At 48.6% G+C, this 11550-nt stretch overlaps 1 pseudogene; it reads right to left on the bottom strand.

The window, feature by feature from the left end:
• Positions 1 to 9147: 9147 nt before the first annotated feature.
• On the bottom strand, positions 9148 to 9240 carry LOC132536538 (U6 spliceosomal RNA; annotated as a pseudogene).
• Positions 9241 to 11550: the final 2310 nt, after the last annotated feature.

Below are 11550 nucleotides of genomic sequence, written 5' to 3'. Positions count from 1 at the left end.
TCTGCTGACCGGTTTAGACAGTCTACTGTCCACTCTGCCAGCGGAGACAGACAGCCTGAGTGACGTCTACAAGCAAGAGGCTGGGTCTCCTGCACGGCAAACCCACTTTCTACACAAAGACACAAATGAGTGAGAACAGATTAAGTGAGAGAGTACACCAGAGTGACTGTCTCGTCAAGAAAGTCAGAGAAACCCTGTTAGCTGCAAACAGAACAGACCTTCAGTATGCTATTCTCCCTTAAAGATTCTTGTATCTTTAGCAAACAGTCTGAGAGGCCCAGAGCACCCTCAGCCCTGGGGGAAGGTGAGGCAAACCCGGGGTCTCCGGGGCCTCAGGCCGGCAGGTTCCCTCTCTCATGTGTTGTTTCTTCTCTCCTCTTCCTCCAGGTAAATAAAATAACAGATAAATGTAAATAAGTAAACACATAATATTGACCAAGGTCATAATATCATTCTGTGGCCTTGCATTGCAAAAATAAAAAGAGAGAGAGAGAGAGTTCCAAGGAACATGTGATGACATAGACCTTTTTTCCATTAAAAGAAAAAAAAAAAACCATCATAATGACAATGCATTCCTCCTTCTCTCCTTTCTCCGGGTAAATAAAGTAATAAGTTAATGTAACTAAGCAAATGAGATTGAACAAGGTCGTAATATCATTCCGTGGCTCTGCATTGGCAAAATTAAAAATAGCATGTGGCCACAGGTTTCAAAAGAGCATGTGAAAACATAGACCTCTCTTTCCACTTTTTAAAAAGTAAACCTCGTGAGGAAAGTTTGAATAAACAACAACAATCTACTCTTTAAAAATAAGCAGCCACATAGTCAAGGCCTGTCCAGAACTGGAGGTCTGACCCCACAGGCCTGGCAGTCCAAGGATGGATAAGTCTTTCAGACTCTCTTTCTTACTCTCATCTGAAGTCAAGTCCAAGTGCAAATGAAGGCAGAAGCCCCTTCCTGTTCCACCTCCCAACAAAGCGACTCCCTCAGCTGTTTCCACCTGGGAAGAAAGGAAGGTGGCACAGCAGAAGTGATCTCACACCCCCTGCAAACACGCCAGCCATCAGAGGCTAAACAGCTCTTCAGAGCGTCTGAGCACCGGCTGGGCCTTTACTGAGAGCCAGGTTCCCGTCTCATTTCCTGCAGAGGCTGCCTTGCGGGGGTGCCACGGCTAGGTGACAATCGCAGAGGTGTGCCGAGCTCTCTGTGAGGGTGGCTCCCTCCGCAGCGGGGACCCCACAAGGTGCGGGTGCTGGGGGAGCCGCACTCAGGGGAGCCGGTCGGGGTCCCCCTCGCCCACCCTGCTCTGGAAAACCTTCCTGTCTGGGCATCTCGCTGGGCTGCACTCCCTGCCGCTTCTGCCCCTGGCTGTGTATTTACTGTGACAGAGACAACGGAGATATCTGTGGCCTTTCCGGGGCGTCCCCAAGGTCTCTGAAGAGACTCTGCCGATTGTGCAGACTAACCCTGAACCCTTACTCCTCAAACTGCTGCCTCCTCACACCTGCTGGGGGGACGCAGATGGGGGCAGCCCCTCGGAGGCTGAGTGGACAGACCTCAAACAAATAAGCACGGAGTCACCTCGTGGCCCAGCAGCACCACTCTCGGTACTTAGCCAGTGGACACTCAGACTCTCACTAGAAGGGACACTGCCCCCTGTGTCCACAGCCGCTCTGTCCACAGCAGCCCGAGAGGGGACGCAGCCCAGACGCCCACCCACAGATGATGGGATGGAGGAGTCACGGGATCATTTTACACCATCATTTTACTTTTTAATACTTTGTCTGTGGTGAATAGTGAGTGGCTAGATGGTCAGATGACAGGGTCTGATTCCTTACCACACCCCCACCAGAGCTCTGTGTCCCCACCCTCCACCTCCCAGAGAACCACCAGGCTTCCCACGAGGCTCAGAGACGGTTTACTTGCTTCTGTTTTGTTTGGAGTTTCTGGTTTTTTTTTTTGGCAAGTTCCTGTGTCAGGTCTCTAGAGTCCACACAGGAGTGAAACCGTCTGGCAGCCGTCTTTCATCTTTACTTATGTCCCTAAGCAGCATCACCTCCAGTTCCATCCGTCTTGTCCCCAAGGACACACTCTCATCTGTTTTGACGGCAGAGTAGTATTCCACGGAGTCTGGATCCCGTGACTCCTCCATCCCGTCATCTGTGGGTGGGCGTCTGGGCTGCGTCCCCTCTCGGGCTGCTGTGGACAGAGCAGCTGTGGACACAGGGGGCAGTGTCCCTTCTAGTGAGAGTCTGAGTGTCCACTGGATAAGTGCCGAGAGTGGTGCTGCTGGGCCATGAGGTGACTCCATGCTTATTTGTTTGAGGTCTGTCCACTCAGCCTCCAGAGGGGCTGCCCCCGTCTGCGTCCCCCCAGCAATGGGGCAGAGCCGCTTCTCTCCACACGCCGCCCAGCACCTGTCACTTCCTGTCTGGGGATGGAAGCCCTTCTCCCGTGGTGGAACAGATACAGTCATTTCAGGGAGTAGGGTTTTCAGATATGACACGAGGGACTGGTGGTTTCTCTCAGTCCATGCTGCCACTGAGTAGATGCTGAGTGATACCCAGTGATGTTAGCTCTACCCTTTAATACAAAGGGAATCGTAGGGACATGGGATGGGTGTGATTAGCGGAATCATAGGGACATGGGTGTGATTATCGGGACTGTAGGGACATGGGTGTGATTAGCGGAATTGTAGGGACATGGGTGTGATCAGCGGAATTGTAGGAACATGGGTGTGATCAGCAGAATCGTAGGGACATGGGTGTGATCAGCAGAATCGTAGGGACATGGGTGTGATTACAGAATCTTGAACACCAGCCCTGCTTTCAGCCCTCAGCCATCTCTGTCTGTCCCTTCAGCCTTCTCAGCTTCTCTGGATGCTGCTGATTGATTTTTTTATTTCATTAATTCAGTTTTTTTAGAGAGACAAAAGGAAGCTGATAGGGGAGGGATAGAGAGGAAGAGAGAGACACCTGCAGCCCTGCTTCACCACTCGTGAAGCTTTGCCCCTACAGGTGGGGGTCAGGGGCTTGAACCCGGGTACACTAGCATGTGCACTCAACCAGGTGCGCCACCATCTGGCCTCTGAATGATTTTTGGTAGGTTTTGTTTAAAATGCTTATTAGAGAGATTAATGGTTTATAGTCAGTAAAGTTGTCAGTGTATGTGTGACATTTCTCAGTTTTCTGCCAAAACATTCTCACCCCGGCCTACGTCCTCCTCCACCATGAGCACCTGAAAGCCTCCACCCAGAGTCCTTGACTTTGGAGCAAGACACCAAACCCAGCCATATCTATAAAGAGCTCCCCAACCTCAGCAGCAACAAGAAAAAAGACCCCATTCGAAAATGGGGAGAGGATATGAACAGAACATTCACCAAACAAGAGACCAAGAGGCCAATAGACACATGAAAAAATGCTCCAAGTTATTGTCAGAGAAATGCAAATAGAGACAACAATGAGACCCCGCTTCACTCCTGTGAGAACGTCATACATCAGGGGTGGAGGTAGATAGCATGATGGTTATGCAAAGAGACTCTCATGCCTGAGGCTCCATAGTCCCAGGTTCAATCCAAGCACCACCACAAGCCCGAGCTGATCCTCATCAGTGTTGTGGTAAATATATATATATATATATCACACATCAGAAAAGGCCGCAGTAGCACATGCTGGAGAGGCTGTGGGGACAGAGGAGCCTCCTCACTGCTGCTGGGAATGTCAGTTTGTCCAGCCCCTGTGGAGAGCAGCCTGACTCTCAGAAGGCTGGAAGGGGAGCTGCCCTGTGGCCCTGCAGTTCCTCTCCTGGGGACAGACCCTGAGGAACCCATCCCACCCGCCCAGACAGATCTGCGGCTGATTTTTATCTGTGGGCCTGTGGTTCTATTACTGTCCGTTTTGTTTGGTTTCTGTTTTTCCCAGAAATCTGTGTTGGGTTCTCCACCTCCGGTACCAGCATTCTCCTGTCAGATTACAGAGCTCAGAGGCACCCAGACTCCCACAAGCACCCCACCCCCACCCCCAGGGCTCAGCCTTGCCGAAGGCGCACAGCTTTCTGCTAGATTGTGCCAGATGCTCTCGCTCCAGATAACAGGCTTCAGTCAGGCTTCAGTCAGACCTGGTTTGTGCCAAACAAGTCACTCGGTCATCTTTCTACAAGCTCAGGACCAACAGCGATAGTCCCCTGACATCACTGATTTTGAATTCACTCTTCAGAAGCTGTATTCCAAGCTCAGAGGCCTTCCACCTCTGACGTTCGGATACATGAATAAGGGAGGTGGAGGGCTGGCATCTACTAATCACATTCCTTTCTTTCAGTATAAAAAATGAAATTGTCACCAAGTACAATTCTCTACCCCATTTCTTTATTTTATTTCACTCGTTTGCCAGAGAACTGCTCACCTCTGGCTCCTGGTGGCCTTCAGGATCAAGCCTGCGGCCTCTTGCTTCAAATCCCGTTGGCAGCTACCACACAATTTCTGGGTCCAAGCCGTCCATCCCAGTACATGGATCCCGAGGCTCAGCTTGCAGTCTGCATTCTTCGAGCTGTGTCCTTATGTCTCTCTTCAAACTCAATTGTCTAGAAACAATGAGCGCTAAACGTTATTAGTCGATTCAAAATGAGTGCTTGAATCATCATTACCTCCTTCCACGTTATTCCAGTCAGTCTGATGCATTCTTCATGTCCCTGTGTATTTTTCATGATTGAATCCTCCCCTCATCCTTTTCTCTTTAATAACCCTCTCAAAGATTATGCAGAACAATCAGACAAAGCCCATCAGTCTCCACTGCTCATTCACAACATCTGAATCTCAGTGGCACATGCATCTGGCGTTGTGACGGGCTGGCTACGTGGGTCGTGTTTTGTGTGCTCTCTTCCACCCAGCCCTCATCCTCAGACAGCTCGGAGACTGCCAACATTTCTGATGACACTAATGTTTTTTCTCCCCTCTTCTCTCCCCTAAGCCGGTGTTTCCTAAATTAAAAATAATCCGACCAGTGCACACATGAAACCTTTGAGCCAATGTCTCGAGGTGTTTCCTCAGGCATCATTGCATTTTGATATCAGGATAGACTCTGCTCAACCCCTGCCATACGTTTTTAAGAGACCAATTCAGAATGTGCGTCCGACTTTCTCGGCTCTTGTGTCTTTTTTCTGCACGAGGCAGTCTGCAGTGTGTCTGCATGCCCCGTGCCCACCTGCCGCTCTCGCTGTGATCGTGAACTTGGGACTGGGCTGCCTCCGCTGGGAGCTCCACAGACACAGCAGGGTAAGGAGTGTCTCTGCTCTGTGGGAAAGGCGTACCACTCCCAAGCGATAGACTTGGTGGAGAGAAGAAAGCTCAATGGGCTGGGTAGTTAGGAGTGAGGCTGAACGCCTTGCCACATCCAACTAGGAAGAGCAAATCCAGACAAGGGAGCTACCACTCCTCACATCAGGCTGGTGACAACGGGGCTTAAATGTGACCACGCGTCCTCTTAACAGAGCTGCAGAAGGCTCTCCCTGGGGATGCCATTGGGCCAACACTTTAGAGGGGAGTTTGGCGTCCTCTGACACAGCTGTGTTTGCACATACCTTACGCTTCACATCATCGATTCTAGGAATGTTCCCTGAAAGGCTCTAGCAACACAAGCTGCAGGTCCTCAAGGTTGCGTGTCACCAAATCATTTGCAAGTGTAAAATGCTGGAAATAACAAAGAACATTAGTGTTTCCATTCTGGTCTAGCCAAGTGCTGAAATACTATGTACCCCCAAAAAAGAAGAAAAGTGATGAGAGGCCAGGAGGTGGTACACTTGGTTAAGTGCTCACGCTACAATGCACAAGGACCCAGGTTTGAGTCCCTGGTCCCCACCTGCAGGGGGGAGCTTCACAGACAGCACTCTCTCTTCCCCCCTCTCTTTCTCTCTGCCTCTCTGTCTCTCTCCCGTCCCCTCTTGATTTCTCTGTCTCTATCCAATAAGAACTAAAAAAATTTAAAAGAATTGTGGTGATTTGAATGGGCAGATCTTAACAACGGTCCGTGTGATCCCAACACGTGCACACATGCCGCGACACGGGGTGCAGGTGACCTGTGGCTGAGAGCCGCCTCTTGCACGTGGCCCCTTGAGCGGGTTGTTTGTGGTGGGAGAGGCTGCGCTGCTGTGGGGCCAGCATTAAAAAGACCTGTTTGACTTATTTTACTTTCCATGTGGATCCTACTTTTCCCTATAAAATAAAGTCTTGAGAGAATAAAACAGGGCCGGGCGGTGGTGGTGGTGCGCCTGACTGAGCACACATGTCACCGCGCACACGCGCCCAGGTTCAAGCCCCAGGTCCCCACCTTCAGGGGATGTCTTCACAAATGGCAAAGCAGTGCTGTAGATGCCCCCCTCTCCCTCTCTCTCTCCTTTTCTCTCTCACTTTATCTCTCTTTTTATCCAAAAATAAATCAAGTAAATGTCAAAAAATAAAATAAAGCCTTGATAGTGGACATTTTCTTTTTCAAAAAATATTTTATTCCCTTTCGTTGCCCTTGTTTTATTGTTGTAGTTATTATCCTCGTTGTCGGATAAGAGAGAGAGAAATGGAGAGAGAAGGGGAAGACAGAGAGGGGAGAGAAAGACAGACACCTGCAGACCTGCTTCACCGCCTGTGAAGCGACTCCCCTGCAGGTGGGGAGCCGGGGCTCGAACCAGGATCCTTATGCCTGTCCTTGCGCTTTGTACCACCCGTGCTTAACCCACTGCGCCACCGCCCGACTCCCGATAGTGGACATTTTCTAAAGGACTTCAGACAGCTTCTTCATATGTGCTGTGAGGAGGCAGGTGACAGGGGCCAATGGGGAGACCGGCACTCCACAGACGAATCAGCACTTACACAGACAAATCGCAAGAAGCCGACTGACGACTGACTGAGGGGTAAGGAGATGTATGAGGAGAGGGGTGGAATACGAGTTAGCAAGGCAACGCCTTCTTTGCCTCCCTCAGACTCCCTGGGTCCCCATCTCTGAGTTTGCCTCCCTCAGACTCCCCAGGTCCCCATCTCTGAGTTTGCCTCCCTCAGACTCCCCAGGTCCGGGTCCGGGTCCCCATCTCTGAGTCGGCCCTGAGGACAGAGCTGTCACAGTGCGTTTGTCCAGCAAAGTCTCTGGTCTTCAGCTAAGTCGTACTCTGTTAAAATGCCATTTTCTTATGACGAGAGATAGAGACACCCCCACGTTGTCCCAGCACCCACAGAACTCCCCGATGCCTTCCGTGGTGACCCTGTGTGGGGCCAGGGTTCAAAGCCTTATGTGGGTAAGACACAGTGTGCTCTGAAACCCTGCCAGCACCCAGAGCTCACTGTTCTTTCCTGTGAATTGGGAAAAGAAGCTGAAGCCTCACTTTGCCCCCCAAGGGGCTCCTCCCAGAGATGCCCAGGGTGCTCTGTGATGGTGCTGGGGTTCAAAACCAGGGCTTTATGCATGAAACCTTATTCCTTCTCAACGAGACCTCCGCCAAGTACATTTATTTGGGAAGTTAGTTATTTATTTACTTATCTCAGAGAAACGGACAAGAGAACTGAAGAATCTCTCTGGCACACAGGAAGCCAAGGGTCAGCATCCGGAAGGTCATGCTTTCAAGGCCAGAGCGTTGATGACTACACCACCTATACGTCACGTAACCTCCCCGGGCACCATCTGTCCCTCCTGGCCTGGGAGTTTGCCTCATTCTGTCTTTGCTGCTCCCAGACATTGCCAGGGATGGGTCCCAGCATCACACATGTACACTCAGCCATGAGGTGCCCTCCCCAGCCCTTCCTCCCCCAAGAGAATTCCATCAGATTCGCTTTGCCTGTTATCGCCAGAGCCCTGCTCAGCTCTGGTGTATGGTGGTGTGGGGGATTGAACCTAGGACTCAGAGCCCCAGGGATGAGAGTCTCTTTGCAGAACCATCATGCTATCTCTCCCCACTCCCGCCTCAATCATACTCAATTTGCAAAGACTCAGAAGTTCTCTGATAAACCAAAGTGCACGACTGGCCGTTGCTACTCTGCTCAGGACAGCTGGCATGCTCGGCCTTCTTGGACCTCAAACACTTGCCAGGACTGTCAGTGAGAACCATGGGAGTTAAAATATTAGACCTCAGACTGGTCTTTGAGTTTCAGCATCACAACGTAATACCGGCAACACGTTAAGGATACACAGGAAGAGGATTGTGATCAAGTGCTGTAGCGTTTTATCAAGATTTAATTACTCTGAAGCCGTACATTTTATAATCCACTTTCCCTTGATAATGTTTTTCTGTGTGCTTTGCCTCAGTACCATTTACATTAATTATTGATTAATCAACTCATTAAATTTTAATAACTTAAGCAAAGAAAAGCAGGTTTCAGATCGAAAGATATTTTTAGACATAACATTTCCTGTTAAAGCCTAGGTCATCTCAGGGGAATCTATGAAAACAGAAAAAGCTGGTAAATCATCCATTGGTACTCAGTGTTCTGAAATTCAGGCTCACCCACAATGAATTTATCTCTCTATTGCTGCGAAAGAGATGCCACTTTTTCACAATAGTTTCATTATTATAAAATCTGAGCCTTATTGAAGAAAAGTTAATTAAGGGTAACCATTAGCTGTTCTGCTCCAGATAAAATTGCTCGCAATTAGAAATAACAGTTTCAAAGCAAACACAAGCAAAATCATATTATCTTTGACTTTGGCAAAGAGTACATTTAGGAGATCTTTAAAGGTCGCTGTTTAATTTGTTTTATGTCAGAATAATGCAGAATAGTATTTTCTCTTCTTTTTATTTTGCAAATGTAACAAACATCTAGGGAAATGTTCTCCTAGAGAATTCTCTCTCTCGAGTGTGACTGGGAAACGCACAATGTGTTTGTGGCATGGCTGTCTCAGAGAGCCCTCGCCCACCCAAACCTCCCCCCTGTCTGTGAGTCAGTGTGGGGTCAGTGCTCAGCCCCCAGTCGTGAGGGTGGGAGTGGAGAAGCCCCTTCAGCGTGTTTTCAGAGGACACAGCAGGAAAATGGGGGTCCAGTCCTAAGTGGAGTGTCTGACATTGTGATTTCAGAGTCAGTAAAAATCCCAATACTGTCACTTACTCATGGTTGTTTGGCTGACTTTTCAAATCCTGGACAGAGTCGCACCTCCTATGCACAGGGATTTTTTTTTTTTTTTAATATGGAATGCTTCACGAATTTGCGTGTCATCCTTGCACAGGGCCATGCTAATCTTCTCTATGTCGTTCCAATTTTAGTATGTGTGCACAGGGAATTTAAAAAGAAAGATTTATCAGTGATTTAATAATGATCAGCAAGTTTATAACATAACAGGGGAACAACGCTACACAGTTCCCACCACCGAAATCCCCTGTCCCGCCCCTTCATTGGCAGCTTCTGTATTTTTTTTTAGATTTGTGAACATTTTTTATTATTATTTCTATTTTGAGAGATGAATGGTTTGCAGTCAATAGTAAAATACAATAGCTTGTACATGTGTAACATTTCTGTTTTCCACATAACAATTCAACCCCCACTAGGTCCTCCTGTGCCATCATCTGAGTCCTCCTCCCCACCCCAGAGCCTTTTACTTTGGTGCAATACACCAAGGAAGCTTCCCTGTTCTTTATCCCTCTGGGAGCAGGGACCCAAATTCTCTATGGGGAGCAGAAGATGGGAGTTGTGGCTTCTGTCATTGCTTCTCCGCTGGACATGGGTATTGACAGGTGGACCCACACCCCCAGCCTGTGTCTGTCTGTCCCTAGTGGGGCAGGGCTCTGGGGAGGGGAGGCTCCAGGATACATGGGTGAGGGCGTCTGCCCAGGGAGGTCAGGGAGGTGTCATGGTGGCATCTGTAAGTTGGTGGCTGAAAGGCTGTAAGATAGGACAATTGTTTAATAAACAGGAACCCAAAGGTCAGAATAAAGCAGATGAAACTAGGGGTCTTTGTGTGAAAAGAAGCTAGGAAGTCTATTTTAGGTCTGTTCCAAAAGGCCCATGACTTTATTTTGACAGCTAACATGCGGGTGTGTCAAAAGTCTTGTCTGGGAAGGTGATACCAGAGTTGAGGGTAGGACTAGAAAGCTGGATCAGGGCAGAAAGTAGCTGCCAAACATGAGGAAAGTACAGATACCATTAACTGTAAACCCTGTTGATCTGACCCAGGGCCGGCATATATTCAAATTTAGCACATGAGGCTGAGTGACCTCTGAGACTCACAGGGACATTTTATGTGCAGAACTTCTTGGGTGGAAATATGATGACCTAGTCTCAGGAGGTTGACTCTCTTGAGAAAGCAAATATTAAAATGAGATATCTGAATGAATTTCATTCTAATACATCTGAACTTTCAAGTAAAGAAAAAAAAAAAACATCATTGGAATCAGGTGGTAGCGCAGCGGGTTAAGCGCAGGTGGCGCAAAGCGCAAGGACCGGCTTACGGATCCTGGTTCGAGCCCCCGGCTCCCCACCTGCAGGGGAGTCGCTTCCCAGGTGGTGAAGCAGGTCTGCAGGTGTCTGTCTTTCTCTCCCCCTGTCTGTCTTCCCCTCCTCTCTCCATTTCTCTCTGTCCTGTCCAACAACAAGAAAACAACAAGGGCAATAAAAGGAAATAAATAAATATTAAAAGAAAAAGCATCACTGACTGAAGGCTGGTGTTTGCACACGGACAGAAAGAACAGAAGAGGGGGAGGTGACTCAGGCTGCAGGGACATTCATGCCAGGCGCATCTCAGAAAGACTGTTTCCAGTAACTCGCTGAATGTCCTGCAGACATACCTGGTTCATCCAGGTGCCGCCCCAGGGCCGCCAGAGCTCCTGGACATTGAGCATCTTCTCCTTTGACGTGGAGGAGGGTTTGAAGTGACTGCTGATACTAGAAGTCGCTCCTATGCTGAGCTGAAATCTACTCTCTTCAGGCCCAGGTACCACACACTACGTTTTAAGTATCTGTAATCATTCGTCCCATTGTGTGTTCTGCTTCCCACCAAAAACTACCTCTTTGTATTTGAAATTCCTGGTGTTTTGTAAACCTTGTTTATGAAAGGGCCCTGGAGTTGGCATATTGCACCAAAGGAGAAGATTCTGGGGTGGGTGGGGGGAGGGTTCAGGTCCTGGGAAAGGATGGCAGAGGACCTAGTGGGGGTCGTATTGTTATGTGGAGAATTGAGAAATGTTATGCATGTACAAACTGTTGTATTTACTGTTGACTGCAAAACATTAATCCCCCAATAAAGAAATAAATAATAAATAATAAAAATAAAAGAGAGAGAAAAGTGATTGATCCCATATTCTGCAGCCCATAAAGAACTTTGGTCCATTCTCCCAGAGGGGGGAGAAATGATAGAGGGAAGATGACCAGAGGGCTCGGGACTCCAACTCCATCAGGACCCACAGAGAGGAGAGGAAGAGCATTTGGATATGGTAATAGGTGTAGGTGTGAAAATAATATAATATAAAATAAAAGAACCCTGGGCCTGAGGGAGTTTCTTTCTGCTGGTCTGTTCTCACTTCTGTGATGGCATCGGTGAGTGAAAGACACCTCCAGGCTCTCTGTATAGACTTAAAACTCTCTAACATGT

The sequence above is a fragment of the Erinaceus europaeus genome, unplaced genomic scaffold, assembly GCF_950295315.1.
Source record: "Erinaceus europaeus unplaced genomic scaffold, mEriEur2.1 scaffold_234, whole genome shotgun sequence".
Lineage (NCBI taxonomy): Eukaryota > Metazoa > Chordata > Mammalia > Eulipotyphla > Erinaceidae > Erinaceus > Erinaceus europaeus.
This window is presented reverse-complemented; position numbering and strand designations above follow the sequence as displayed.